Raw genomic sequence first — 26645 nt, forward strand, 5'->3', positions numbered from 1 at the left:
CTTCCCTGGGGTTCCATTTAGCAAATTAACACACCAGGACACTAAATGGTACTGAGGTGATCTTAAGGAATTTAGATACCTTTCAATTTGCCCAAAACCCAATTTGCCCAAAGGTGACCTAATTAAGTAAGCTTTAAAACACTCCCAAGAGAAGGCTCATATTGCCGCTGAATAGAAAGCTGTGATACAGTATTTCTATTAAACAGTATCTATTGCCCTGTTTTCTGCACAAATACCTACGCAGTAGAAAAATCTGTGCAAGAATATCTATGAAAAAGGACATCAAAGTAAGAATTCAAACATCATGCCTGAACATACACTTTATTTAACATCATGATTACTGTGCTTTCCTTCTTTCATTAGCCTCTGGATTATAGATTTTTTTTAATGTGACTATCGGTCAATAAATCAATAAGTTCATGGAGTGCATTACATCCATCTGTCACTCTATATGTTTCTATAAATTGTTTTTTTTTCTTTCAGATTTGAAAGAGAAGAAGGTCATGCCAGAAATAAAAGTATCATCAGGAGAAAATGTTTGGACTATAAGCCGTTCTGCATCATTGGAGAAAATATCGAAGTAAACATATTACCTAGGGAGGAGGCCTGCTGAGCCATCCAGAACAACTTTTACCAAAATATAATTACAGGGGCTGTAAATATATTTGCTTTAATGGCTGGTACTACACCTACAATTATAAGCACTCCATTTACCTGATGCACCTCTGAAAAAATAAAGCAATAAAGGGCTTTGAAATACTGGACAGCAGGTGGGGGGGGGGGGGTCTCGTTGCTTCTCAATGAGTTACACCCAGGACAACAATCTCCGCGATGGAGAGACCATTAGCCTCATGCACTCTATGGTGATTCCACACCTGAAGTACCACTGAGTTCTCCAGACATACCCATCATTCTTGTGATTTTGCTTTTTCTGACTGAGTGGGTTGTTTTTAATGCTGTTTCAAACTTAAGGCACCAAAGGACTCAAAAAACAGTAACCAGAAATTTTCTTTAATCAAAAAGATTAAAGAATTTTATACAGCGAGAAGAAATGCGAAGGATACATAGCCTCACTTAGCCTTCTCAATAATCACAGAGTTAAGCATAAATGAAGAGGTCACATAAAAGATAAGACAGTAAGCAGTTTCCAAAGTAGGAACCTGGAGCCTAAAGTAAATTTAGTACAAAAACGTGGAAACTCTGTACAGTACAATATCACAAGTCCACAATTCCTTCCCTGCAAGGTAAATGAGTTGTAGAATTCAGAAACTTTCCAGTTTGAAAAAGATAGCATAGTGTCCACACTGCGTATTTCATAAAACCCCCAGCAGGTTGTGGTGCAATACCTGTAATCAAACACTCCAACAATCTGCAGTGAAATTAAGGAACATTAAAGAGGCTCAAATAGAGGCTCAGGATATATGCATCAGTTCACTTCAGGTTTTCCCACCAAATACCTTTGCAGGAAACTTAGGACCGGGAGTTGTTTTCAGAACTCTTTGGGTTTGGGATGAAAAAAAAAAAAAGGACTATTGTTCAGCTTCACAGACCTGGCTGCTTCTCTTGCACAGACCTGTCTCCTCAGAGCCTTTCTATCTCCTTTGCTAATAGGCTCTGCCTAGACCTGCCCAATTCCCAGCCTTGGATATAGCCCAGGCTCAAGCTGAAAATCCTGATGTAAGTGTATATTCTTCTGGGAAGGAGTCTTTAGGTCCTAAAATTCACAAAGCATGTCTGTTAGCATTTGCATTAAATTTCCCTACCACTCTTGAGTTAATTCCATTCAAAGAACCACCTATCATGAGAGGAATATTTTTTGTGATAAGGCTGTTGAATATCCAGAATGCAAGAATAGTTTTTAAATCAACTGTGATATTCAGTGAAGTCATAGCCAATTCATCAAAGTACTCAGAAGATTCTGTTTAAAGATGGATGGGGATAAGAAAGAGACATTCTATAGTCCAAACTCAAATGCTGTTGTCTTAGTCTGTTCAGGCTGCTATATCAAAATAGCACAGGTGGGGTGGCTTATAAACAAGAGAGACTTATTTCTCACAGTTCTGGAGGCTGAAAGTCTGATGCCAGGGTGCCAGCATGGCCGAGTGACGACTCTCCTGGTCATATACCTGTAGCAGCATACTCACAGGCAGAAGGGACTAGACAGGTCTGTGGAGACTCTTTTATAAGGGCACCAATCCCATTCAAGAGGGCTCCACCCTCTTGGCCCTCCCCAAAGCCTCATCTCCTAAAACCATCATCTTTGGGAGTTAGGATTTCAATATATGCATTTCAGGGGGGACACCACCTTCAGACCATGGCAGCTGCCTTCAAATATCATACATAATCAGTATTCTTATTTATTTTACACTTCGTACTTGTTGACGTAAAGAGTTGGGGAAGGCAGTGCTACGAAGACACATATTGAGGCATTTAACTTGGCTAATTCAATTCCACACACATAGAAACAAAAGAGGGAAGGAGAGATAACAATTTAAATAATTCATGTGAATCTTGTTACCATTTTACTCAGCTGTGAATAGCCTAGAATAATCATGAAATGAGAGGGACCTGCTCTTGCCCACTGGGCCTGGTTTCCACGAGCTAGCCCATTCCATGCACACATGTCCTGGGTGCCTACTACAATTCTAGTGTTTAAAGCTGCTATATGTTTTTGCTTATTTGTTTGTTTTGTATCATATGGCCCCTAAAAGTAAGCCAGATGCTTCATCTGGAGCTCACTTCAAGAAATAAGAAAGAAAATTAGCTATATAAAACTCATTCGGGTTACTCTGATACTACACCTTATGGGACATTTTAAGAGCAACTCTACTATATATGATTTTCACTTATTCTATAATCCAATCTCTGAGAAAAGTGCAATTATGCTGCATATATGAGTCATTCAAGGCATTAATGAACATTCATTATTAGCAGATGACTTTGTTTAAGGATGGATTCGGATAAGAAAGAAGCACACTGTAGGCCAAACACAAATACACGAATGATTCAGAAAAAGACAGCAGAAGACAAGCACATACATTTTTAAATTCACTGCTTCCCTTGGCACACAGCCTAAGGATATATATGGAAATGCAGACTCATCTTCAAATTGCTGTACTCTTTAAGATGACTGAGTCCTCATCAAAATACTACAAAAATCAGGAAATCTGCTAACTACACAATTGTTGTGTTTTCATGGGCTAGTCAACCTCAGACCACAGATCATCTGTATCCACCATCTCTCACTCCCTTGTGTAACAGTTCATGGATGTGTCGTGATTACACTAATATTTTTAATACAAACTTAATGTTAAAATTTGATTAATACAAAGCTACTAATTTCTTTCTGAACTTTTATTAAAGAACACTGCTCAGGGTTTTTGTGGCATTTATTCTGTTTTAGAATTTTTCTTTAAAAAAAGACATTTTCACTAAGATTTCTCATTTGTAGCATATATCTAACAAGCATAGAATTAGCCCCTTTATTCCAGTTTCCTCATGTGTAAATCAAAACACTAGATTAAATGATATTTAAGATCCTATCTGACTCTTACAGTATATGAATTTATGAACCAATATATTGAAAAAGGACATAAGAGCCTCTGACCCATTCTATACAAGTACATTCAAACTGCATATCAGTATAAGATTACATGCCGGGCTTTGTAGATGGGGTAGTTGAAATCGAGACCTTAAGTCTCCAAATCAACAGCTAAAAGCCTTACTCTGACAATTTTTAGAATTTCCCTTAAGAAAGAAAATTATTGAGCTTCCTTTACTACCTCAATTCCAGCAACGTAGGACTGAATCCATTTTTAAAATGTCAAGATATGTATGAAAAATACTAATAGTCAGGACACTTGCATTTGAGATCTATCTCTGCCATTTTCCAGCTCCTATGGCCTTGAGCAAGTCACAGAATTTCTCCAAGTCTTAATTTCCTCCAGTTATAAAATTGGAATAACCACTTCTATTCATCTAACAACTCACCGTAGATGTGAGAGCATTTTGTAAACACAATCAGAAATCCTTGTCAAATGTGAGGAAAAATTAAAACTACTCTGCACCTCTTCCCCAGGAAATTACTTCTCCCAGGAAATATTAGGAACCCAACTTAAATGAAAAATTTCAGAAAAATATGCTTCCCTCTGGAAACTTCTTCCATGCATGGCTTGTTGTCAGGCTACTTCTATACAGCAGGCTAGAGTCTGTCATCATTTCTAGAAGCCTATTAGCTTATATTGAAACCAGCACTCAATGTGAGCTTCTTTCAAATGTGCATACGCTGTGATCCTCAGCTTAGGCCTAACAAGGGGGTTGCCTGGATGGTAGGTTTATTGTACACATTCGATATCTCACTTCCTTCTGATGGCTGGTGACAAACTTTTAGAACATTTTCATTGTTCAGTGAAAGGAATAGACAAGAAACATAGAGAGAGTTCATTCCCTTGCCTTCCAAAGGAAACTTCTTTAAATTTAAAGGGCTCTGGAGAAGAAAATGCCATTATCTACTCCAGGGCTATTTTCTAATGTTTAATACCTTCTACTACCAGGAGATTCTCTCCTATATTGTCTAACCTAACCAGAATCTTTCTTGCTTCTCTGTCTCCCATCCATATAAGATGATGGGAACTATTAGGAAAGTTTAAAACTTTAAATAAAAGCTGCAAAAAATTTGCAGGTGAAAGAAAATAAATGAAAAATAAGACTAATTTGAAAATCTATTATTTGTGTTATTGAAAACCCAACAACTAATATGTCTCAGGACTAAAAATTTAGAAAAGATCCATACATGTGAAAGAAGGTGGTTCAAGTTTTTTAAGTCTGAAATTTCTTACACATCTCAGCAGATAGGTTTCTAACCATGAGCCCAATTTCTCATAAAGCATTATGGTACTAATTTCCACTTATTACAAAACAGCTTTTTTGCCTGTATGACATTGCCTCTTGGACCCCATACATGACTTTAATTAAGATCTAACTTATTCATGACTATAATTCAGATGTAACAACCAGTCTAGTCAGATCAGGGTAATTAGTCCCAGAGGGTATTTTCAGAGAGCTCATTTTTCTTTTCATCTTTATATTTGGCAAACAACTTGGGGTACTGGTTCATTTGAGGAATTCTATAATTCAGAGAACTCCAAAATCTAGGAATGAATTAGCTAAATAAATTATTTTAAAGAGATTCTTATAGAGGGCATGTGTGCTGGTTAATTTGGTTTGTGTGCCTTTACTGTGGCCCAGAATAGAAACAATAAGGATGATTAACCAACATCAAGCTAATAAACTTTTAACAGCCTGTTACCAAGTTTATTAGAAAATTTAAAGGCAAGAATTTAACCCTTACACATCACATACCCCACTTGAATTTCATTGGATTTAAAAGCATTTATATCCTACTTATTTCTATTTCCGTTGCTGTTGTAGTTGCTATTGAGGATTCTATTAACAACCTATATATCCAGTCAACTGGAAAGATAAAACATCTTATATGGACCAGGGTGAGACAAAGCAAAGCTATTTTCTCATTTAGTGTTGCTATTACAGTGTTCTTTTTTTACACTGTCATTGCCTGATGCTATAGGACAACCAAGCTTATTCTTACTCTTCACTGTGCTTGAAACCACTTCAACATTATAAAAGTCTCTTCCTTCCCTTTTTGTCCCTCCTCATTATCCTTATTTTGTAATACATTACCATAGTAATTCTAAATATGATAACCAAAACCCAGAGCCTCAAGGGCTTTTAGAATGCAGCTTATCAAATTCCTATTCTAACGTCTAGCTTAACCCATGTCTAGTTCAATACATTTTAAAAAGGAAAGCATGCAACCAAGAATAATTTTAAAATCCAGAATTACCAAACAATATGCAATACATGTTGTTTGGTCTATACCTGGTAGTCAAAATATTTAACCTTTCCAATAATTTCCGAGAAAAAATAAGAGTAGTGTGCCAAATTAATCCAACAGATGGCCATTCAGTCAATGGTTAATGTTAATGGCCACAAGCAAAATGTATAGGACAGAATGTATCTTCCCATCTAAAATACAGTAATTCAAATGGAACAGGGCTGGAACACCAGACTGTAAATTGAGAGACCAAAATTACCACCTCACTAACTTCTTACCTATAAGAAGGCATTAAACAGAGCTAGTCGTTGATGAAATGGAAAGAGGGGTAAACTTTATATATTAAAAATTTGGGTTCAAACTCTAGCTCTGTTATATTATTAGCTACAAAACCTCAGAAGTATTATTTACTTTCTGAGTCTTCAATGCGTCAAAGTAAAATGGAAATAGTGATTCCAACCTCACAGGATTGTGAGCCTATTCAGATAAAATAAAATAAAATCATGTATGCTGATTTAGGAAGAAGAGTACCTGAAATAAAGGAGATTCTTTTCTCCTTGCTTCTTTTCCCCACTCCCCTTTACCTCTCTCCCTTCCTTCCTCCCATTCTTCCTTCTTCCATTCCTTCCTTCTTCCCGTCCTTCTTTCCTTCATTCTTCCCTTCCTTCTTCCCTCTTCCTCTCTTCCTTCCTTCCTTCCCCTCAACTGGATCTCAGTGAAGGATTATTTCTCCTCTAAATTTCTAGGTGTGAATGTGGTTATCTCTAAACAGAAAAAAGTTGGAGAAGTCTCCTTTCTCGATACCCACGTTTTTTTTTCCTTTTATCAATTCCTTTTCCTCCATCAATCAAACTTCAAGATTAATAATAGCTGTAATCGCTGTAATTAATAACTGACCCAAGTGACAGTAAGGGATTGATGTCAAAATTAATTTAATTATGTCAAAACATTATTATAACAGCCAAAGGTAAATCTCTTCCTGGACAAGAGCAAGAAAAGAGCATGTTCAGAAGCTTTACAAGAAAATACAGGGATGTTAGGGGAGTAGTAGGGAATCTGGAATGACCAGAGAGTGGGACTGTGTGGTAATAAGGAGTGGCTGGAGATCAATGAGACTGAATTGGTAGCTCAGACCAGGTAGAGGAGTGTGTTCTGTGTTGTATAAGTAAAGGTTTCCTCTGTATTCACTAGATCTGTTTTAACCAGTGGTCTCCAGCAATAACATCAATTATTTTTAATACACAAATTTCTCTTTCGTTCTGGTCTCACCCAGAGATGAATTTAGTTCCAAAAGTTCCCAAAGAACCTTATCATATAGAGTAGACTTATCTAAAAGACAGCCCACATCAGAAGTAATATGTAGAAGTTATCATACTACAGAAATATTTATTATTTCTATGTAAATAACCATATATTTGAGAAACCATGATCTGTTCTATCACAGCATCATAATGATTGGATTATTTTATTAAAACCAAATTGGATACTTATATGTTAATTTTTTCTGAAAAAGATGAAACAAAAAGGCATGAAATCTGATCAGAATGAAGGGAGTTCTATTTTGTGTTTTATTGTTAGACACTCCTACTGAAATGAATCTAAATCTTGAATCTATGAAGGGAGAGGCAGCCTTAATGCCACACAGAACAAACTCCACTACTCAGATCCATCTTGTATATCCAGCCACTTCTCCCTGTGACTCTACTTCTTTACCAACCCCCACACCTACAATCCCATAAACTCTGACACTGTATTACTCATAGATTACTGAACTTACCCCACCTTTTCTTACTTCACGCCTTTGCACATGCTACTTCCTCTGCCTAGAATGTTTTACTCTATCTGATATATCTGGCCAAGGATCAACTGTCAATTTTATTTGAGTCTTCCTTTATAAAAGTTTTGTCAAGGCACTACATGAACAAGATAAATGTAAAATAGCTGGTTGGATGTCCTGGGTCACAAGCTGGAGAAAGATATTGATGGAAAATGTAGTGGATTTGAAGTAATATGGAAATCAGTGACTTACCATGATTATGAAATCTAGTTGTAGAACCCAAGTATTTATGGGGCATCTGCCATATATATATATATATATATAGAGAGAGAGAGAGAGAGAGAGATTCTTATATGCCAGTGCTCAAATGCCTAAGAAAAAGCCTCTTATTACAGAATCTCCCTGGTTCTACTTTCACCCTTTCCACTTAAAACTGGACTTAGTTACTCAGCTTTTCATAGATGTATTTCTAGTTTTGCTTCTCCTAAGTACAAACCTGGTTCTTAAACACAGATGTCACTCACCATTTCTTCATCAAGTCCAAGACCACTATTTTCTTAGATCAAGAAATTTAAGCCCAGAAATCTGCAATGGCTTGCTCAAAGACACATGATGAAATAAGTACCAAATCAGGACCATATTGTGTACCTCACGACCCTGAAGTCAGTATATTTTTCTCCCCTAGAATTTCAAAAAATATGTTCAATGAAACACTAGATTCTTGGTTGTTAATAGACTATGCTTAATACATTGGTTCTATGATCAACTACACTTAGGACACTCTGAGTTAAACAGAATTAAGTGGATTTATTTACTGGGAAGTCCTCAGTATACTAATGGGTATGGGTTAACTAAATATAACAATGTGTCTAAATTCTACTTATCTGAAAATAATAGCAATGGAGAATTTAGTGAGTATTTAATAAAGACAGTAGAACATGTTAGTTAAAACAAAGTGCTTGCATTCAAATGTCAAATGTTATTATCAGGCATGACTTTGCCAAGTAATTTCACATACCTATGCTTCAGTTTATCTGGAAAACCAAAATATAATATATAGTATATAATATATAATATAATAATAACAGCACCTGCCTCAGAAAATTCTATAAGGATTACGTGTGTTATAAATGTAAAACCCTTAGAACAATGCCTGGAACATAGGAAGAGTCCTATGATTAGCTCTTATTAGAGGAGATAGATAATTACATTTATCTAGGCAGTAAATATCTTAATAAACCTCAGTTAACATTTTATTATCTCCTAAAGGCCTTCTTTGGTTTGTCCACTATAGCTTTTTTCCATGATTATTTCTATACACAGTACTCAGATATAGTCCTTGATCTTTTCCCTTCCTTTTTATGTAGAGTTGTTTCTTTGCACTGCATAAAACATGGGTGCCAGCCAAGCCATCCTTCTACCCTGAGTTAATTTCTTCACAGATTCTTTTTAGGAAAGCAGGATTCCTCCTCCCCAACACCACACAGTAGAATTACCCTACCATTAAGAAGAGAAGTCTTTCCTTGCATACATAACAAATCTTTGGTTTTTCAGCATCCTTAAAGGACCAGTCTTTGGGAACTAGTACTTTGAAGGCACATTCTTCATACTTAAAATCTGTAATTTACATTCATATTTCTAGGGCTTGTGACTCTATGAAACTGTTAGAATTCATGTAATGCAGCCTAGATGGCTGTAACAAAGAGACTCAAAACTATATAAGCTAAAGTAAGATAGGAATTGGCTTCCCCCTCATCTAAGGTCTGCTTAGACATTTCATGGCTGTTAGGAAACATCAGTGGTGCTGGGAAACCAGGCTGATTTTATCTTATTGCTCTACTCCTCTTGAGAACTTAGCTTCCACTTCTTGGCCCATTATGGCTGCTCTTTTCCCACCATATCTACATCTCAGACAACATAAAAGCAGAAAAAGGTAAGGGGAGGATGGCACACGAGTTCACCATAAGGGCATGACCCAAACGTTACACACATCGTAAGTCCAAAGGACACACTTAACTTTAGAGAGCAACTAGGACATATTTAGTCATAGAGTTACGTGCTAGCCAAAGGTTCTATTACCTTTAAGGAAAAAGGAAAAATGGCATTTGAGGGACAAATGGCAGGCTCTGGCCTGTCTGGTTGAAGTGAAATTGATGATCACATGACTGACAGCCTCTATGCCAAGGTTCCCACAACAAAAATGCCCTCTCCCCTATTTTCTGCTCTAAACTCTTGGTTAATCCCTTTAGCCAAAATATTGTAAGTAGTGCTTGAAATAAAATAGAGATGTTATTTTGAGAGCCGAAGCGAGGATAGGTTTCTAAAAGGAAGGAAGAAAGTATACAAAAAAGAATGGAAGTGTATTTTCAGGTTTTTTAAGCACTTAAATTTAATCAATTTTATAATTATTAAGATTTAATAATTTTTTTAAAATATAATCACTTGACATTTTAAAAATAGATGGCTTCCTGGTCTCGGAATATATGATTCCTCCTCTACATCGATTTGTTTGGCTAAAGCATTTTGATCTATTGTGGGTGGCACAATGAGATTAGTTTCTATTCTTTGTTTCTACCATCTCTTAATCAATTTCTGTTGTAGTGCATTTGTTTTGTATTTTTGTTGTTAATAATAATACTAACATTTTTAGCACTTCTGCTTAACTCATCTCTCCTAAAATTCCAGTGATTATGTACCATTGTTATCTCCATCTCACAGATTAAAAAAATTGGGACCAGTAAGGGTATATATAGCCATGTTATCAACTCCCTATAGTTAAAACCCTGTGCAGTATTTTTATTAGCAAGCAATCTCTTTACTAAAAACAAAACAAAACAAAAAAACAGAGGAGGTGATCGAGCATTCTGTGCCAACAACCACTGCAGAAGAAACAAAGATTGTTTAAAATAACAGTAAACTCAAGACATGGGCTTAAAAAAAAAAAAGTAAGATTACCAGTTTAGTGTTTCGAATTCCAGGATTTGAGTGCTTCCTCACAAAGACCATGTCCAGACCACTTCTTTTACTAGACAGAGATGACAGTACAAAATGAAAAGTATTTTCAGTAATGAACAGCCTGGAGTTAAATTATTTAGAACGGCAAATGATAATAGGCATAGTTTTAACTAATTGTTTTCCATGGGTAGATAACAGAGATGGAGAGAAATTCTTGACACATCTTCCTATCTAATATGTGTGCTGCTGTCTTCTGCATTTCATAGCCCTATATGAATAGGAGAATGTGAGCTGGGATTGGGCATTGAGAACTGGGGAGGCTAGTAGAGGTCACTTGCTTGCTTTTTGTGTGCAGATCCTCAGAGTAAGTTGCCCACAGGAATTGTAACCAGAAGCTTAGAGCTCAGTGCCTGACTGCAGCTGTCCTTGACTGTGCATGCATTTCTACACTGATTTACTAGGTGGCGATGTAATCTTAGAAATAAGCATTCACGTGGTGGTGCAAATATTGCAGCTCTCCATATTTTCACTGATGCTATTTTCATTTCCAATGTTACTTTTCTCTTGCTTTCAGCATTTCTGTCTTTCACTGAAATTTTGTGTCATCTGAAAAACTATTAAACTATTATAACCTGCTTTGAGGTAGAAAAGTTCAAAATCCTTCTATGGTATGATCTGAATACAGGATTTTCAGTGTTTTGCTGTTACTTGTTCCTGAGGGCTGATTAAAATTCATATTTATTCCTTATATATCTGTATATCTGGAATTCTCTTTCTTGCTGAGATATTATAGAAGTAAACTCTCTTCCTCATATATACATTTCTCAACACTTCAAGAGATAGGTCTCCTTATGGCCAATAAAAAAAAAAAGCAATTCACTATCAAATAAATATTTCTGTAAATACAAATTCCTCACCCCTGCTTCCTCTGCTTATCCTATCTTCATGCATTGTACCTCCAGCCCCAAAGTGCATAGCAATTCTGGAAGAACTTATAAAATTCTCAATAAGTAAATATCAGTGAAAGTGCCTCATAAGCAGCTAAAAAATATAAAAACATTAGTTCCTATTATTTTCTTTTTTTTAATTTCTTAGTGTTTATTTTTGAGAGAGAGAGAGAGAAACAGAGAGAGTGTTTGTGAGGGAGGGGCAGAGAGAAAGAGACACAGAATCCGAAGCAGGCTCCAGGCTCCAAGCTGTCAGCACAGAGCCCAACGCGGGGCTCAAACTCATGAACCGCGAGATCATGGCCTGAGCCAAAATCAGATACTTAACTGAGCCACCCAGGTACCCCGTAGTTCCTATTATTTTCTAATATCTATTTCTGATATCCAGGGCCAAGGTGGGAAATAACTCATTTGGGAACGGGGGGCATTGAAAAGCCTCCTCTTTCTCTTGGTACTTTTAGTTATCCTGAGAAAATATCAGCCTCCTGGCCCAGGGATTATATGCCAGAAAATGCTACCACGATAAATTCGTATGATTTACCCACTAACATTAGATTTGATAGGGCAGCAAACAGATGGTATTTCTGGAAGTATCAGAGCACGGCTGTCAAAGCGCAGTTTGGGGAAGATCAGCCTGGCAATGAGAGTGGGAGGGATTAGAAAGGGAAACAGATAAGCCCAGAAATGAGATAGAAAAGCAAGGCAATAATTTCATGCATGACAAGACAAAGGTCTAGGCCAATAAAGTGGTGGTGAGAATGCATTAACAAAAATAAGCACCTTATAAGCTAGCCATCATAATCCCTACCTTCTCGATGAGGACCCTGAGGTCTGGAAAAGTTAAGAGATTTCCTAGGGCATTTCTCTCCCCATTCATTAGTGCCCAGATGAACTTTAATACAGCACAATAACCAGAACTCTCTGTATTCTTTCCTAACAGAGAAACCAAAGACGAGCATTGTTACGTTCATAATTCCTCAGGACTCTGTTCTCTTTATTATATTGCTGCCATATGCAAAAGGGAAACAGGAAAATAACGCATAGCATTAGATATGGAATGCCACCTGCCTCATCTATCTAAGAATGTTAGATATTTCATCGGTTATAAAGTGTTTTCTTCTTAAGTCTTTAACTTCTAGCTGCTACGCACTACTGATGTAGGTGTTAACCGTAAGAGGATGGACATACCTGGCCAGGCAAATCAAGAACTGGACAAGCACATTTCTTACCCTCATCCTTCTGATCCAAACTCTGGCCACCGTTTCATTTGGAACTACCATTTGGAACAATCTTGGAGTTAATCTTCTAAGCTGGCCCATGCAATATCCCAACCATACAAACAGGTCCCTTAGAGCTCTGCTGGTCCACAATTCTAAAGCAGAAGTAGAAAGCAGATCTTTTCATTACTTTCCCAGGATTGTTTCCAGGGAGTGACACATTTCCTGCTGGTGACCTAAAGATGTCAGTGACCTGTGGGTAGCAAACTAGGATCTGCTCAACAGGGCAACCCGAAAAGAGTAGTAAACATCGTCAAGTAGCTTATTACACACTTCTATCTGCATCTATCTGCAAACAACATCATTATTTAGCCATTTACTTGAAATAAAATGCTAGATATAATTTTAGTTGGGACCGTCACAGTTACTTAAGAACACAGGAGCTTAAATAGTCTTATTTCCAGATATTTCCTTCCTAGGACATCTGTCATATCATGAACCATTTCTCATCAAGCTTCTCCTTCCTTTAAGTAAGATTAACACTTCTGTGGATCATGTTCATTTTTTTTTTCCTGGCCGGAAGAATAAAATGCTGGCCAGGAATATAATGGGAGTTTAGAAAATTTCAATATTTATCCACTGAGGAGAATGAAGTCAATTCGACTTGGAAAAGTCTTAAATGACATGCTAATAAGCCAATGACTGTGTAATCCCACATTCTCCTATGATGATCATTTGACAAAGCTCGAAGTCGACTCTGTGATTTGGTATGGAGGGCCAGACCTCCAAGGGCAGTTTTCCTTCATTGGGTGCTTAATTTTGGACTGCTGACAAGGATGCTTGGTGAAAGCAAATATGGTATGAAGGTTGGATTATGGCTGCACTGACTAATTGCAGTTTTGCTCCCTGAAAACCTGTGTGGGTTGGCAGAGCCATGATGAGGCATTGTCTGTATGAGGAGAGAAGCCATTGGGGGGCATCGGGCTGGAGAGGACTCATTGACTTCAGTGCCAGCCTCAAGATTAGTGAGGTCGGGAGACTAGAGTAAAATATGAAGCTGCCTGACAGCAAAGCTGTTTAAAACTCACCTTGCTCACCTTGGAGGATAACCAAGGAACTGATTGTTCCACGGCGCTCTACAACTGCCAGACATGAGGAGACACAACATCAGGTTGGCTGGAGCAGGCCACACAAGGGAGCGTTTGTGCAGAGCCATGCAAGTGGTAGCAGGAGATGCACCCACCCACAGCACAGCGCTTCTTCAGTGATTCCTTCACTGAACACCGTGACATTTGTATAAACTTACTGGTTTTTCTCTTTTTAATTTTTAAGTAAAATATATACTTATATATATATTTTTTTCAAGAATAGACTTTAGTGTTTCATCACTTACATATAACACCCAGTGCTCATCCCAACCAGTGTCCTCCTTAATGCCCCTCACCTCTTCAGCCCTTCCCCCTACCCAACGCCCTGCAAGCAACCCTCATCTTGTTCTCTGTATTTAGGAGTCTCTTATGGTTTGTCTCCCTCTCCATTTCTGTATTATTTTTCTTCCCTTCCCTTATGTTAATCTGTTTTGTAACTTAAATTCCACATATGAGTGAAATCATATGATATTTTTCTTTCTCTGACTGACTTATTTCTCTTAGCATAATATACTCTAGTTCCATCCATGTTAAACTTGCTGTTTTTGCCAGTAGACCTAACATATTGCTAGCTATTCTATTTGCAAGAAAGCCAATCCTTTAGCAAACAAGTTTAGAGAGAGGGTGATTATAGCCAATCATGTTAGCCTGACTGATAATGTTGTTCTGTTCATAGGGTGGCTTAGATTAGAACAGAACATCAAGAAGGAGGAGACAGGATTTTTTAAAAAGACTCTCACAAATGGGGAGATGGGGAAAAAAAAAAGTATCCTGTTTTCTTCCCAGGGATAATGAGGCAAAAATATCTCTTCTGAGGGAGCCTGGAAATATCATATAAGTTACAAATTTAAGAGTTGGTTGGAGGGGTGCCTGGGTGGCTCAGTCAGTTAAGAGTCCGAATAATGCTCAGGCCATGATCTCACAGTTCATGACCTTGAGCCCTGCATCAGGCTCTGTGCTGACAGCTTGAAGCCTGGAGCCTGCTTTGAATTCTTTGTCTCCCTCTCTCTCTGCCCCTCCTCCACTTGTGCTCTGTCTATGTCTCTCTCTCTCTCTCTCTCTCAAAAATAATCCTTAAAAAAATTTTTTTAGGGTTTCCTGGGTGGCTCAATTGGTTAAGCGTCCAACTTGGGCTCAGGTCATGATCTCACAGTTGATGGGTTCAAGCTCAGTGGGGCTCTGTGCTGACAGCTCAGGTCCTGGAGCCTGTTTCATATTCTTTGTCTCCCTCTCTCTCTGCCCTCCACCACTCATGCTCTGTCTCTGTCTCTCTCTCAAAAATAAATAAACATTAAATAAAAGAGAGAGTTGGTTGGATCTTAGAGTTACAATGGATCTATTCTGGCCAATTCTCTCAGTACGCAACTAAAGAAAATGGGTTCAGGTTGATGGGGGGGGGTGGGAGGGAGGGGAGGGTGGGTGATGGGTATTGAGGAGGGCACCTGTTGGGATGAACACTGGGTGTTGTATGGAAACCAATTTGACAATAAATTTCATATATTGAAAAAATAAATAAATAAAAAATAAAAAATGAAAAAAAAAATTTCTGCTGTTTATAAGCCAAAAAAAAAAAAACGGGTTCAGAAAGCTGTGTGAATTTGACCAAGGTTACAGTGTATTATCCAAGGTTCTCCAGGAAAACAGAACCAACAGGACATACAGATAGACAGATAAATAAATGATAGATAAATAGAAATATGTATTATTACAAGGGAGATAGAGCTGCAGATAGAGATAGATTTAATATAGGTAATTGGCACGTGCAATTCTGGAGACTGATAAATCCCAAGATCTGTGGTTAGTAAACTGGAGACACAAGCAGAGCAAATGGTGTATTTCCAGTGTGAATGCTGGTTGGCTCAACCAGGAAGAACTGATGTTTCTGTTCAAGATTGAAGGCAGGAGAAAAACCCTGTTGTAGTCCCTCCTCAGGCAAGAGGAAATTCTGTCTTACTTGAAGTAGGCTCAGCCTTTTTTTCTACTCAGGCCTTCAACTGATTAGGTGAGGCCCACCCACTTAACTCAATCTATTCTTCCAAATGACTAATCTTTTTTAGAAACACCCGCACAGGCACACCAAGAAATAATGTTTCACAATATATCTGGGTGCTCTGTGGCCCAGTCAAGTTGACACATTAGATTAAACATCTCACACAGCTCACTGGAAAATATTCCAGCCTTGATCAGCATTCCTGGTTTCTAGTTCAGTTGTCTTTGCACTATGCCACATTGCCAATTTGGAATGAAATTATGTGCAAGGCATTTGTATGAGGCTAGGTTGTTCCTTTTAATCAAGTCAAGGTCCCTTCAGATGGATTATGTGGGACATTGTTCACTATACTGACTTTTTTATTACAAAAATAATAATTATTCAATTGTATTTGAAGCAGGAGCCCAAAACACTGTGCTTGAAAGAGTCATTCCTGCGCAGGTAATCAGTGATCTATCAACAATGTCAGGGTTGAGTAGAGTGTGTCCTCTGCCTGAGTACCCATAACTTTCTCTAGATTTTATAAAAGTAGTACTAAGGAGAGTGGTCTCTCTCAAACACTGTCAAGTTCGACCACCACACACTCTTAAGATCTGTAAATTCCCCAAACAGATCACATCCTGTCCCCTTTTCTTTTTTTCAAATGTTTATTTGTTTATTTTGAGAGAGATTGCGTGCCAATGGGGGACGGGCAGAGAGAGAATCCCAAGCAGGCTCCATGACACTTGTATGGAGCCCAGTGTAGGGCTCGAACTCACAGACTGCAAGATCATGACCTGAGCCAAAACGAAAAGTCGGATGCTTAACTGAGCCACCCTGGCACCCCCACGTCTACTTTTCTAAAGGTGCTATTAGTTGGTTTTCATAAAACAGAAATTTTGTTGAATTGATGTAAAGCTATGAAAGAGGCTATTTGTAGTGTGCTTGGAACATAGTACTGGAAGATGTATTGACGAACTTTACCTCTGGGTTCTCATAATGTATCCTCTGACCATATAACACCAGGACTTTGGGGATGAAAGATACAAGTCAAGAGATGAATCCATAGCAGGCGTGTCATTGTGCATTTTCCCTACTCAAAGAGAGAAGATGGGCTTAAAAAACAAGGAAGGCTCACAAAACAATAGTCACAAAAGAGGATGAATTCTAAGTTTTCCCCTAGAATGATTCAGTAATGACAAAATAAGTATTTTTATTTTCCTAAATTCATGGGAATCATATCCTCTACGTTGGAATATATAGAGAACAAGGGTGGAAAAATAAGGGTGATCCCGTCATTGTTGAGAATTCTATGTTATTTGTGTATTGAATGGGACTCATCTAGTCTCATTTTCTGTGTGCTGTGAGAACTAAGCCTGCATGAGTATTTCTCCAAATGAGAAAGCAAAAACAATTATATCATTTCTATTTTATTTCAGCTTACTTAATAAAGGAGAAACAAGAGAGTTTAAAATTAATTGCAAAAGCCAGACTAGTATTGGGCAAGTTAATGAGGCACTTTTATGAGCTGTAATTTTTATTTATTTATTTGTCCAATTAATTATTTATTATATGCATTGGATACGGCCAGTGTATAATAGCCTTCTGGGTGCATTTAATGCTGTAATTACCCCAAAATGAGCCCTGCCCTTACAACTTGTAACCTAATCAGACTCAGGAAAGCAGAACATTCACATATGGAGTAAATGGAATTTGCTGAGCTCTCTCTCAAAGTGAGATTTCAAAGAAAGTTATTTCCACCCAGCAAGAGGCTGTGGTGATTTCTCTGTCTATTATTCAAATAAATTATTAATTACCTACTATGTATAAGACATCGTCGTAGGCAAGATGAGAAAATCATAAGAGCCACATGACATGTGGTATGTCCTTAAGCGTATCTAGTCGTGATCACCTACTATGTTCCAGGCACACTACATACAGCCTCTTTCATAGCTTTACATTAATTCAGCAGCAAAGACACTATCATCCCCATTCTCTCATCTTACAGACCAGAAAGCTGATTGTAGCTTGAATGATACATATCAATAGTTTCCCTGTTATCTGTAGCATTACCCAGATATAACATGTGGTTCCCATTCTAGGTGATACCTAGAAAATTAATTAACTTGCTTACGTGATGATAAAACAAAATTAGTACTTTTTAATATTGTTTTTGTTAGGTGAAATTCACATAACATAAAACTAACCACTTTAAGGTATAAAAGTCAGTTGGATTTAGTACATTCACAATGAGGACAAAATTATATTTTAAATTATGTAGCTTATTGATGTTTTAGAAAGAACTCACTGACCTGAGAGTCCAAAGTTCAGATTTTAGTTCATGCTCATCCAAACCAACTCTGTGACTTTGGCTAGTTGTTGAATACCTCTAGAACTGAAATACCTCTCTGTGGAATGGTCAAAGATTTTCACTGTTTTCATCTAAATCACCTTCAGAAGTGTTTAAAAATATCTGGCATTGTCCATTCCCAGAGCCTAATTCAGTAGATTTGTCATGTATCGTTTTTAACAAGTCAAATTTAACAACTTGTAGACTCGATAATTTCTAATATTCTTTCATAACTTTATATCTTGTGATTCTGAGAAGCATGATTTCATAGTACAAAGCCAGAGTTACCAACAAAACAAAACAAAACAAACGACAAAAAAAAAAAAAATGAAGGTCTTTTTTTTTAAGAAAGCTCAAATGGAATAGAGTGGCATTAGATTTAAGACTTGTGTGAAGCTGACATATTTTTTCCAATAATTACAATTATTTGTAAAGTTATATACAAAGTAAATGTCTTCAGTCAACCAAAGAACAAAGGGCTCATGTCATTTGTATTTATTGTCATTTGTATTTATCAGATATCAATACTAATTCCTTTCTCAGCAACTTCCTTCCTTGATCTCCATTTGCCATTCATACCTTCAGTTCAAACAGAAAATTCAGAGTGTTGATTTCTGGAAAATGCAGTGCTTAAATGGTCTACTATTACTTAATTTAACAGCCATTCAAAATGCAGTCACTCTGCTATATTTCCACTATATTTGCATGCTTCTGAGGTGTTCAATGGGTCAGTACTGCTGATCTCCACTGAGTGAGTATAAATTTGTACAAGTTGATTCTAAGTAGTTTATGTTTCTATCACATGCACCAGACACGGAAAAGATTTCTTGACAAATAAGAAATATGAATGTGGATATGGACATTGTGAGAAATGAATTCAAGTCATGATGACTTTGTTTTCCTAAGATCTAGTCTCACTGGATAACAATATTTTTGGTATATTACTTTCTACCAAAGCTCATTTCTGGTCTATGTGAGAATGGTTTTTCCTTGCTCCTTCAATGCACTTTCCAGTCTGTTTCATAACAGATGTCAAAACATTTGTATTTCCCATTAGTCCATCTTCCCCATCAGGAATCACCCAGTGAAGATTGTTGTTCTCAGCCGCTCTTTTAAATACACTGCAATCATTTTTTTTTTAATGCTGCACAGTGGGCCTAAGTATTCTTTGCTAATTATCAGATAATGACTTTTCCTGGTCTTATTAGAAGATATCAATGCACAATAATTCAATAACAGGTGTCTTGTTTTATGATTACTTGCAAAAGAATTAGGATCCTCCTCTCCCACCCTTACCTCACCTCCCGCCCCACACACAAACAAAGCCCTAAATCCTTAAAAGTCTTCCTCCTTTGATGAGCTTATGATTGCTTTTAATATTTCAATGGGACAAAGGAGAGAGACAGGGGTGAGAGTTTGTAATGAGGGGTTCTGGATCCTAAGACGCTTTGACTCTGATTCAACTGTGTATTCCCACCCATCCTGCCCTACAGGACTTTCTGTTTCTGTTCTATCACCTGGCTCAGCTCACCTCTTCTTACCATCACTGAGCCCCTGAGATCAGCCCTGACGAATCCCAAACTCCCACAGAAGCCACCAGGTAACCATTCACTTTGCCCATCAGATTTCTCCCACTCTATTAAAATCACCTGCTATGTTAATCATCCCCTTTCTATCCCAACCTCCACCCCAAGATGTGCATTTACTAGATAAAAGTCAATGTTTTTTTTTTTCAAGCAGGAGTAGAAAAAAAAAAGTACACAACACATGAGAAATAGCCACAACTAAACCAAGTTCTCCTGGACAGCTTAAGAGTTTCCCAATAGTAAAATGATCTATAAAATTCAGGCCATCCAGGGAAATAGACAGGCAGTAGCCCTATATTAATTTCTGTTACAGTAAATGTGATTAACTCATTGTTTATTTATTTTATAACAGCTAATAATCACATAAAATATGGCAATAGTAGCCAGATATCAGAAATTCAAAGTCCATAACCAGCTACACATATAACATTCATGACGTGGGTAAGGAAATTTTCAGGTCTCAGTATCAAAGATAAGCTAAACACCAAAACTCACATCCACAGCCATAAGCAAACCCACTCCCTAGGTAAACTCAACCCTCTCATTGCTAATGTTTCTGAGGGAAACAGAAGCTCTCAATTTAACAAATAAGCCTTTGGGAAATGAAATTGCTTACCAAACCAGGTTGTGAGATAAGAATTTCTTGTGCTTGGTAAACACAACTTGTTTGAAATGCCTCCAATCCTACAATCAGCCAAATGCACAAGCTCTAGTCCAAGAGTGCATCCACCTTCTAAGGGAGGGTCAGGGAGGACATGCCATACAGAGTGCATGTGAAAAGTCTTCCAGGCTGAAAAATACCTGGTACTTTTAAGAACCCAGTACGTCAAGGTGGCTGAAGTGAAGTGAGTGAATGAAGAGTGACTAGAGTGAATTTGAAAAGGTAAGTCAGATCTACGTCCTTGTCCACTGCTGAAGAGATTTAAGGGTTCAACCCAGTGGGAAATCACTCTAGTGGGTTTGTACTCTCTAGCTCCTGTGAATGGAATGAATCAGAGGACAGAAATAGAAGCTAGAAGGAAAATTGGCATGCTATGGACTACCCAGAACTGGGCCAGCACCATCTTCATGTGTCACCAAAATACTCACCTCATGTATGAAAAACATCCAGCCATGCCCTAGTGCTCAGTTGGGTAAATCACTCTCCCTATGATGTGATCCCTTTGTGCTATTTATACTTCTTTCACTTCGCATAGTATATTGTATGTATTTCTGCTACTAAATTAAATAAAATAATGTAAATGAGATACTTATCTCTGTGTTTGGCACACAATAATTGCAAATTTTAGTTCCTTCTCTTTCTCCTGAGCTACAAATAGTCATTCTTCATTTTCTCTCCCTTCAGGTAAGAGTTCTGTGGATTCCCCTTCAGGGAAGATTGCTTTACCTAGAAATTACCGATAATGCCATAATCAAAAGAGTTTGCAGAGCGTGGTTTATAGGGCAAAAGAGGAAGTTGGAAAATTTGGGTAAACAAAAGTTGGGTGGCAGCCATGGATACTGAAAACCAGACAAAGAATCAGGGCTTTAATGAGTCAGATGGGAGCTTGTAGGAGTGTGAAAATAGAATGAAGGAAAAGATTTTCCTTTGTAAGTACCTAGGGCAGATTGACTGTACTAACGAGAAAGCAGGTTAAGTGGTCAGAATAGGGGTAAAAAGTTCCTGCATCTTCCTCACTTATATATCCCCATGCCATAGCTTAGGGCCAGGCACATAGAAGAGCTTAGTGCTGTGGACAATTATAAGTAACTACACTTCAGAGAGAGAGAGAGAGAGAGAGAGAGAGAGAGAGAGAGAAGCTGTTAAATTGAGGTGCATTCAAAATCTTTTTGAAGAGAGAACTGCTGAGCCCAAAAAAATGGCTCTACTTAACCTTGTGTTGTATGGGGAATTAAACTGTGGCCTGGTCTTTTAGATAACTCTCATGTAAACAACATGAACACAAGCAGAGAAGAGTGGCCATGGCTTCATTGTTGGAATGCAGTTAGGAAGGACAACCAAGGAAGGAGAATGCATAATTATGTTTTACTAACAAGATCATCCCATAATTGATTCACAGTAAAGAAGTGTAAGAACAACAGAGGCCTCTTTCTCAAGAGTGCCAGTAATAAAATTCAGATCTAGTGTGATTTAAATTTTTTGAGCATTTTCCTCTATTTCAGTCTCCCTTCTGTCCTTGCCATGGCCTTATACTTTAAAGTTTTAACTATTGGCCTAAGCCTGGTGTTCACCTCCTATTTTGGCAAAAGTCACAGTATAGCCTTTTGAGCTCAAACTCAATGGCTTGTTAAGTCATTTAATGAGGGTTTTTTTTTTTTTTCATTTCTTCCAATTCCTGATAGGGATGGAAGTCCATCCAGTACTTGTTTATAGGAATGCTCCACAAAAAATCACTTGAAGTTTCAATGCCTCTAAAGAGCACTATTTATAAAAGTATTTGCATCATCATCTCTTGTTACTGCCTTTAATTTAAAGTCTAGTTTGTCTGATATAAGTATAGCTACTCCAGCTTTCTTTTGACTTCCAGTAGCATGATAGATACTTCTCCACCCCCTCACTTTCAATCTGAAGGTGTCCTCAGGTCTAAAATGAGACTTTTGTAGACAGCAAATAGTTGGGTCTTGTTTTTAATCCATTCTGATACCCTATGTCTTTTGATTGGAGCATTTAGTCCATTTACATTCAGTGTTATTATTGAAAGATATGGGTTTAGAGTCATTGTGTTATCTGTAGGTTTCATGCTTGTAGTGATGTCTCTGGTACTTTGTGGTCCTTGCAACATTTCACTCACTGAATCCCCCTTAGGAATGCTTATAACAGCACTTTCAACAATAGCCAAATTATGGAAAGAGCCTAAATGTCCATCAACTGATAAAAGGATAAAGAAGATGTGGTTTATATATACAATGGAATACTACTTGGCAATGAGAAAGAACGAAATCTGGCCATTTGCAGCAACGTGAATAGAACTGGAGGGTGTTATGCTAAGTGAAATAAGCCAGACAGAGAAAGACAAGTACCATATGTTTTCACTCATATGTGGATCTAGAGAAACTTAACAGAAGGCCATGAGGGAGGGGAAGGTAAAAAAAAAAAGTTACAGAGAGGGAGGGAGGCAAACCATAAGAGACTCTTAAGGACTGAGAACAAACTAAGGGTAGATGGGAAGTGGGGGAGAGGGGAAAGTGGGTGATGGGCGGGGAGGAGAACACTTGTTGGGATAAGCACTGGGTATTGTATGGAAACCAATATGACAATAAATTATATTTAAAAAAATAATAAAAGTATTTGCCCAACTCCTTATAAACCTCTGAGGTTTATCATAGAAAATTCCCGGAAGCCAAATTCTAACAATGGAGAAAGGTTGGAGATGAAGAACCTGTCTGGATCTGACTCACACTGTGGGGAGCTGAGGTTTAATCTGAATCCTATTCCCAAAGGTAATCCCCAAAGAAAGGCAAATGTAGAAGGAGGATTTGTAGACCTAGTGGACCCACATTCAGGTAAGGACTGACAGGGTTCAGGTACCAGTGACTATGGTAAATGGTGGGACAGTTTAGGGATTGCGAGTGTGAGACGGAGTATTTTCAAGGAGGAAAATTTTCTGCTTTGGGTTAGACATGACCCTACTGTAGAGGGTGCTGGCAACTATGGAATTACCCTATGACTTGGCATTCTGTACCTCTTCAATATCATCCTGTAACTAGTCTCTTCTTCAACATCACCCTTCCCCACACCCCATCACACACATACACATACACACACACACACACACACCGAGATTTGCACAAAAGAACCAAAAACTTAGCCCTGAGGCTGACAGCAAGCTAAGACAAGATGATCAAAACAAAGTAGAAAAAAAATGTCTTAGGAGCAAAGAACACAGTATGCTTGGATGAACTTGCCTTATGTAGACTTTTCCAAAATGTATATTTTCAGATACATGCTTTTGTTCTCATTGTTCAATAATAAAGGGAAAAACAGGAACAGATAAAAATGGCTTACAGAGCGAAGACACAGTGCTGGAAAATGTGGATAGATCAGTGCACATCTTGCATAACCCCCAAACCTCACTAGAAACCATACTTGTTTTCCACCTGACATCGTCTCCAATTCCCTGCATACTCACCAAACCAAGACATAAATTAGATGCCATAATCCTCAATATATACTAATTTTCTGATTAAATTCATGAGTAATAAATAATTTGAATATACATTTGGATTGGCTAGTTTTTCACCAGGATGGATAAAATTATTTATTTTCCTTTGGTGAATTAAAGGCATACAGTTACTTAACAGCCCTGCCTGCATCTACTTCCATAAACATTCATTGTAAGTCTTATTTTAAAAGCTCTAGTGTTTTCCTTCCCCTAACCAAGCTATAAAATTTGGCTCTGTCTTGTTTAATGCATCCCCTCATCTCATTACCATATCCTGTTCATATAAACAATATAAATAAAAATTTAAAAAGAAGGGAGCATTATATTCATGGCTTAAACTTGTATAAGTTTTTATTTAAACATAGCCAATTAATAAGTATTAAATGAATATGCTATGCTTTTCTTATGTTTGCAAACATAATTCCTTTTATAACTTTGTACAGTAGGTAAATAGTTTATGTGACAGCTTCTATCTTAAGTTTTAATTATTCTGTGTGAAGATAGGTAATATAATAATTAACCACCTTCAACTCCTGAACAGGAAATAACAAGTGCTTTGTTCCATTAGTAGTGATACATTCAGCAATCATTAACCACCTTAACTCTTTGTTCCATAAGGAATGATAAAACTAGTATTCTTTTAAGAACTAAGACATCGACATTTTGCCTAAGATTATGAGTGAATTCATTTTTAGGATAAGCATTTAAAATGTGTGGAGTGTTTCAGATGTTAATCAAGCAAAGCTCTGGACCAAAGTGCATAGTATATGAAACATTGATGAAATCTTAGTTGATGAACCAGCACACTTAATGATACATTCCATTCCTATTTAGTTGATTAACGAAAATCTGAGAAATTTGAAGTAAGCAAAAACAAAATGATAGGGACTATATTATATAAACTTTCAGATGTCATTTCCCTTTTAATGGATATGGGAAAGAATGAAAAAAAATTAAAAATATACACTTACTCAATCTTTTTATCTTAAGCAAAACAGCAGGTGCCAGGGCCTAAATTCCTTTAAAAAATTAAACCAACAAAATTTAGGTTGCCCTCTTCATATTGAATAAATTATCTTAAACCAGTCTTCTTCATTTCCCTCCACTCTTATCCTTTATTTTCAGTATTAGATTCTTCTTGTGACAAGTGATAGAATCAGGCTAAACTAACTCCAAGAATATCAAGAGCATTTGTTGGTCAACTCTGGCAATGGCACTTAACTAACAGACCACTGACACATACAGACACTGGAACAGTTAAAATCAGATTGTTGACCACAATAAGGAATTTCTCTCTCTCTTCCTCTCCATCTTCCTCTCCCTCTCCCCAAGTTTATGAATGCTGGCTTAATTATTCTTCTTCCTCACGGTGCATGGCAGAAATCATAGATACCAACAATTCCCATGTTTAATATCTTACCAGTACCATTATACAGACTGACTTGTTCTACCTAAGACTAAAAGTTCCTGAGGTGCCCCTATGCCCACACCTTTGTAAATTAACACTCCTCTGATTGTCCTATTTCAACTGTGCTATATGTTCCTATTGTGAGCTTGACTGATGTATGCTTTGTATGTTTATGCAATCAAGAATCACCATACATTTAAGAAACAGCAATGCCATGAGAGAGGAAAGACAAACTCAAGAAAGAGAATAACTTGACCACAGTTAAGAACAGTTAATAGAGGAAGGAAAACAGGATTTTTAAATATATCCTTGGAGACATGTAAAAATATTCAATCTAAGTATAGAGGACTTTTGCTTCCAGATATGATGAAGTCAGTTATACTAATCACTCCTTTATGTCATAAATAATTATAAAACTGGACAAAATGTATGAGGCCACTACTTTTAGGAATTAGATAACAAGGAGTGCAATACTACAAACCTTGAGGGAAGGGAAAGTTCATGAGATGAGCCCCATGATCACCCCAGTCCGCAGCCTGAAGATGTTTCCTGACCTTGGCACAGTGAGCTGGAAGACAGTGGCCAATAGAAACCAGCCCTGTGATAGCCTTAATGTCAACTTTAGCAAACTAAGATATTCAATATACTATTATAAATATAGGATGACAGGAAAATGGTCTTCACGTGTATGTAATTTGAGTCCTAGAAGTAGATGACATAGTGAATGTAGCAAAGAAGTATTTGAGGAAATTATGGCCAATTTTTTCTCACTTTTGATGAAAAACATTACTTATAAACCTGTAAATTCAGCAAATGGCAAATAGGATAAATACAAAGAAAATATCTAAGTACATCAGGGTTGAACTGCTAAAAAGCAAATATAAAAAGAAACTTGAAAAATAGAGAAAAGAGACACATTACATGCAGGGAGAAAATAATCACACAAATTATAGTTAATTACTCATGAGAAATAATGAAAACCAGAAGATAACAGAAGAAAATTTTAAAGTGCTAAAAGAAAAAAAAAATTGTCAACCCAAAATTCTGTATCCAGTTAAAATATGTTTCAGAAACAAGAATGAAATAAAGACATGTTCAAATAACTGATGGAATTCATTACCAGCAGGACTTCACTACAAGAAATGTAAAAGGATGTTGTTCTGAGTGAAGGAAAATAATGGCAGGTGGAAACTCAGGTCTACTGGAAGGAAGACAGACCTTTGGAAATGGAGGATATAGGGGCAAATACAAAATACTACTTTTTTTGGTCA

This window comes from Lynx rufus, unplaced genomic scaffold, assembly GCF_022079265.1.
Source record: "Lynx rufus isolate CCGP_SWC_20201006 ecotype Redwood Valley unplaced genomic scaffold, mLynRuf1.p SCAF_5, whole genome shotgun sequence".
Lineage (NCBI taxonomy): Eukaryota > Metazoa > Chordata > Mammalia > Carnivora > Felidae > Lynx > Lynx rufus.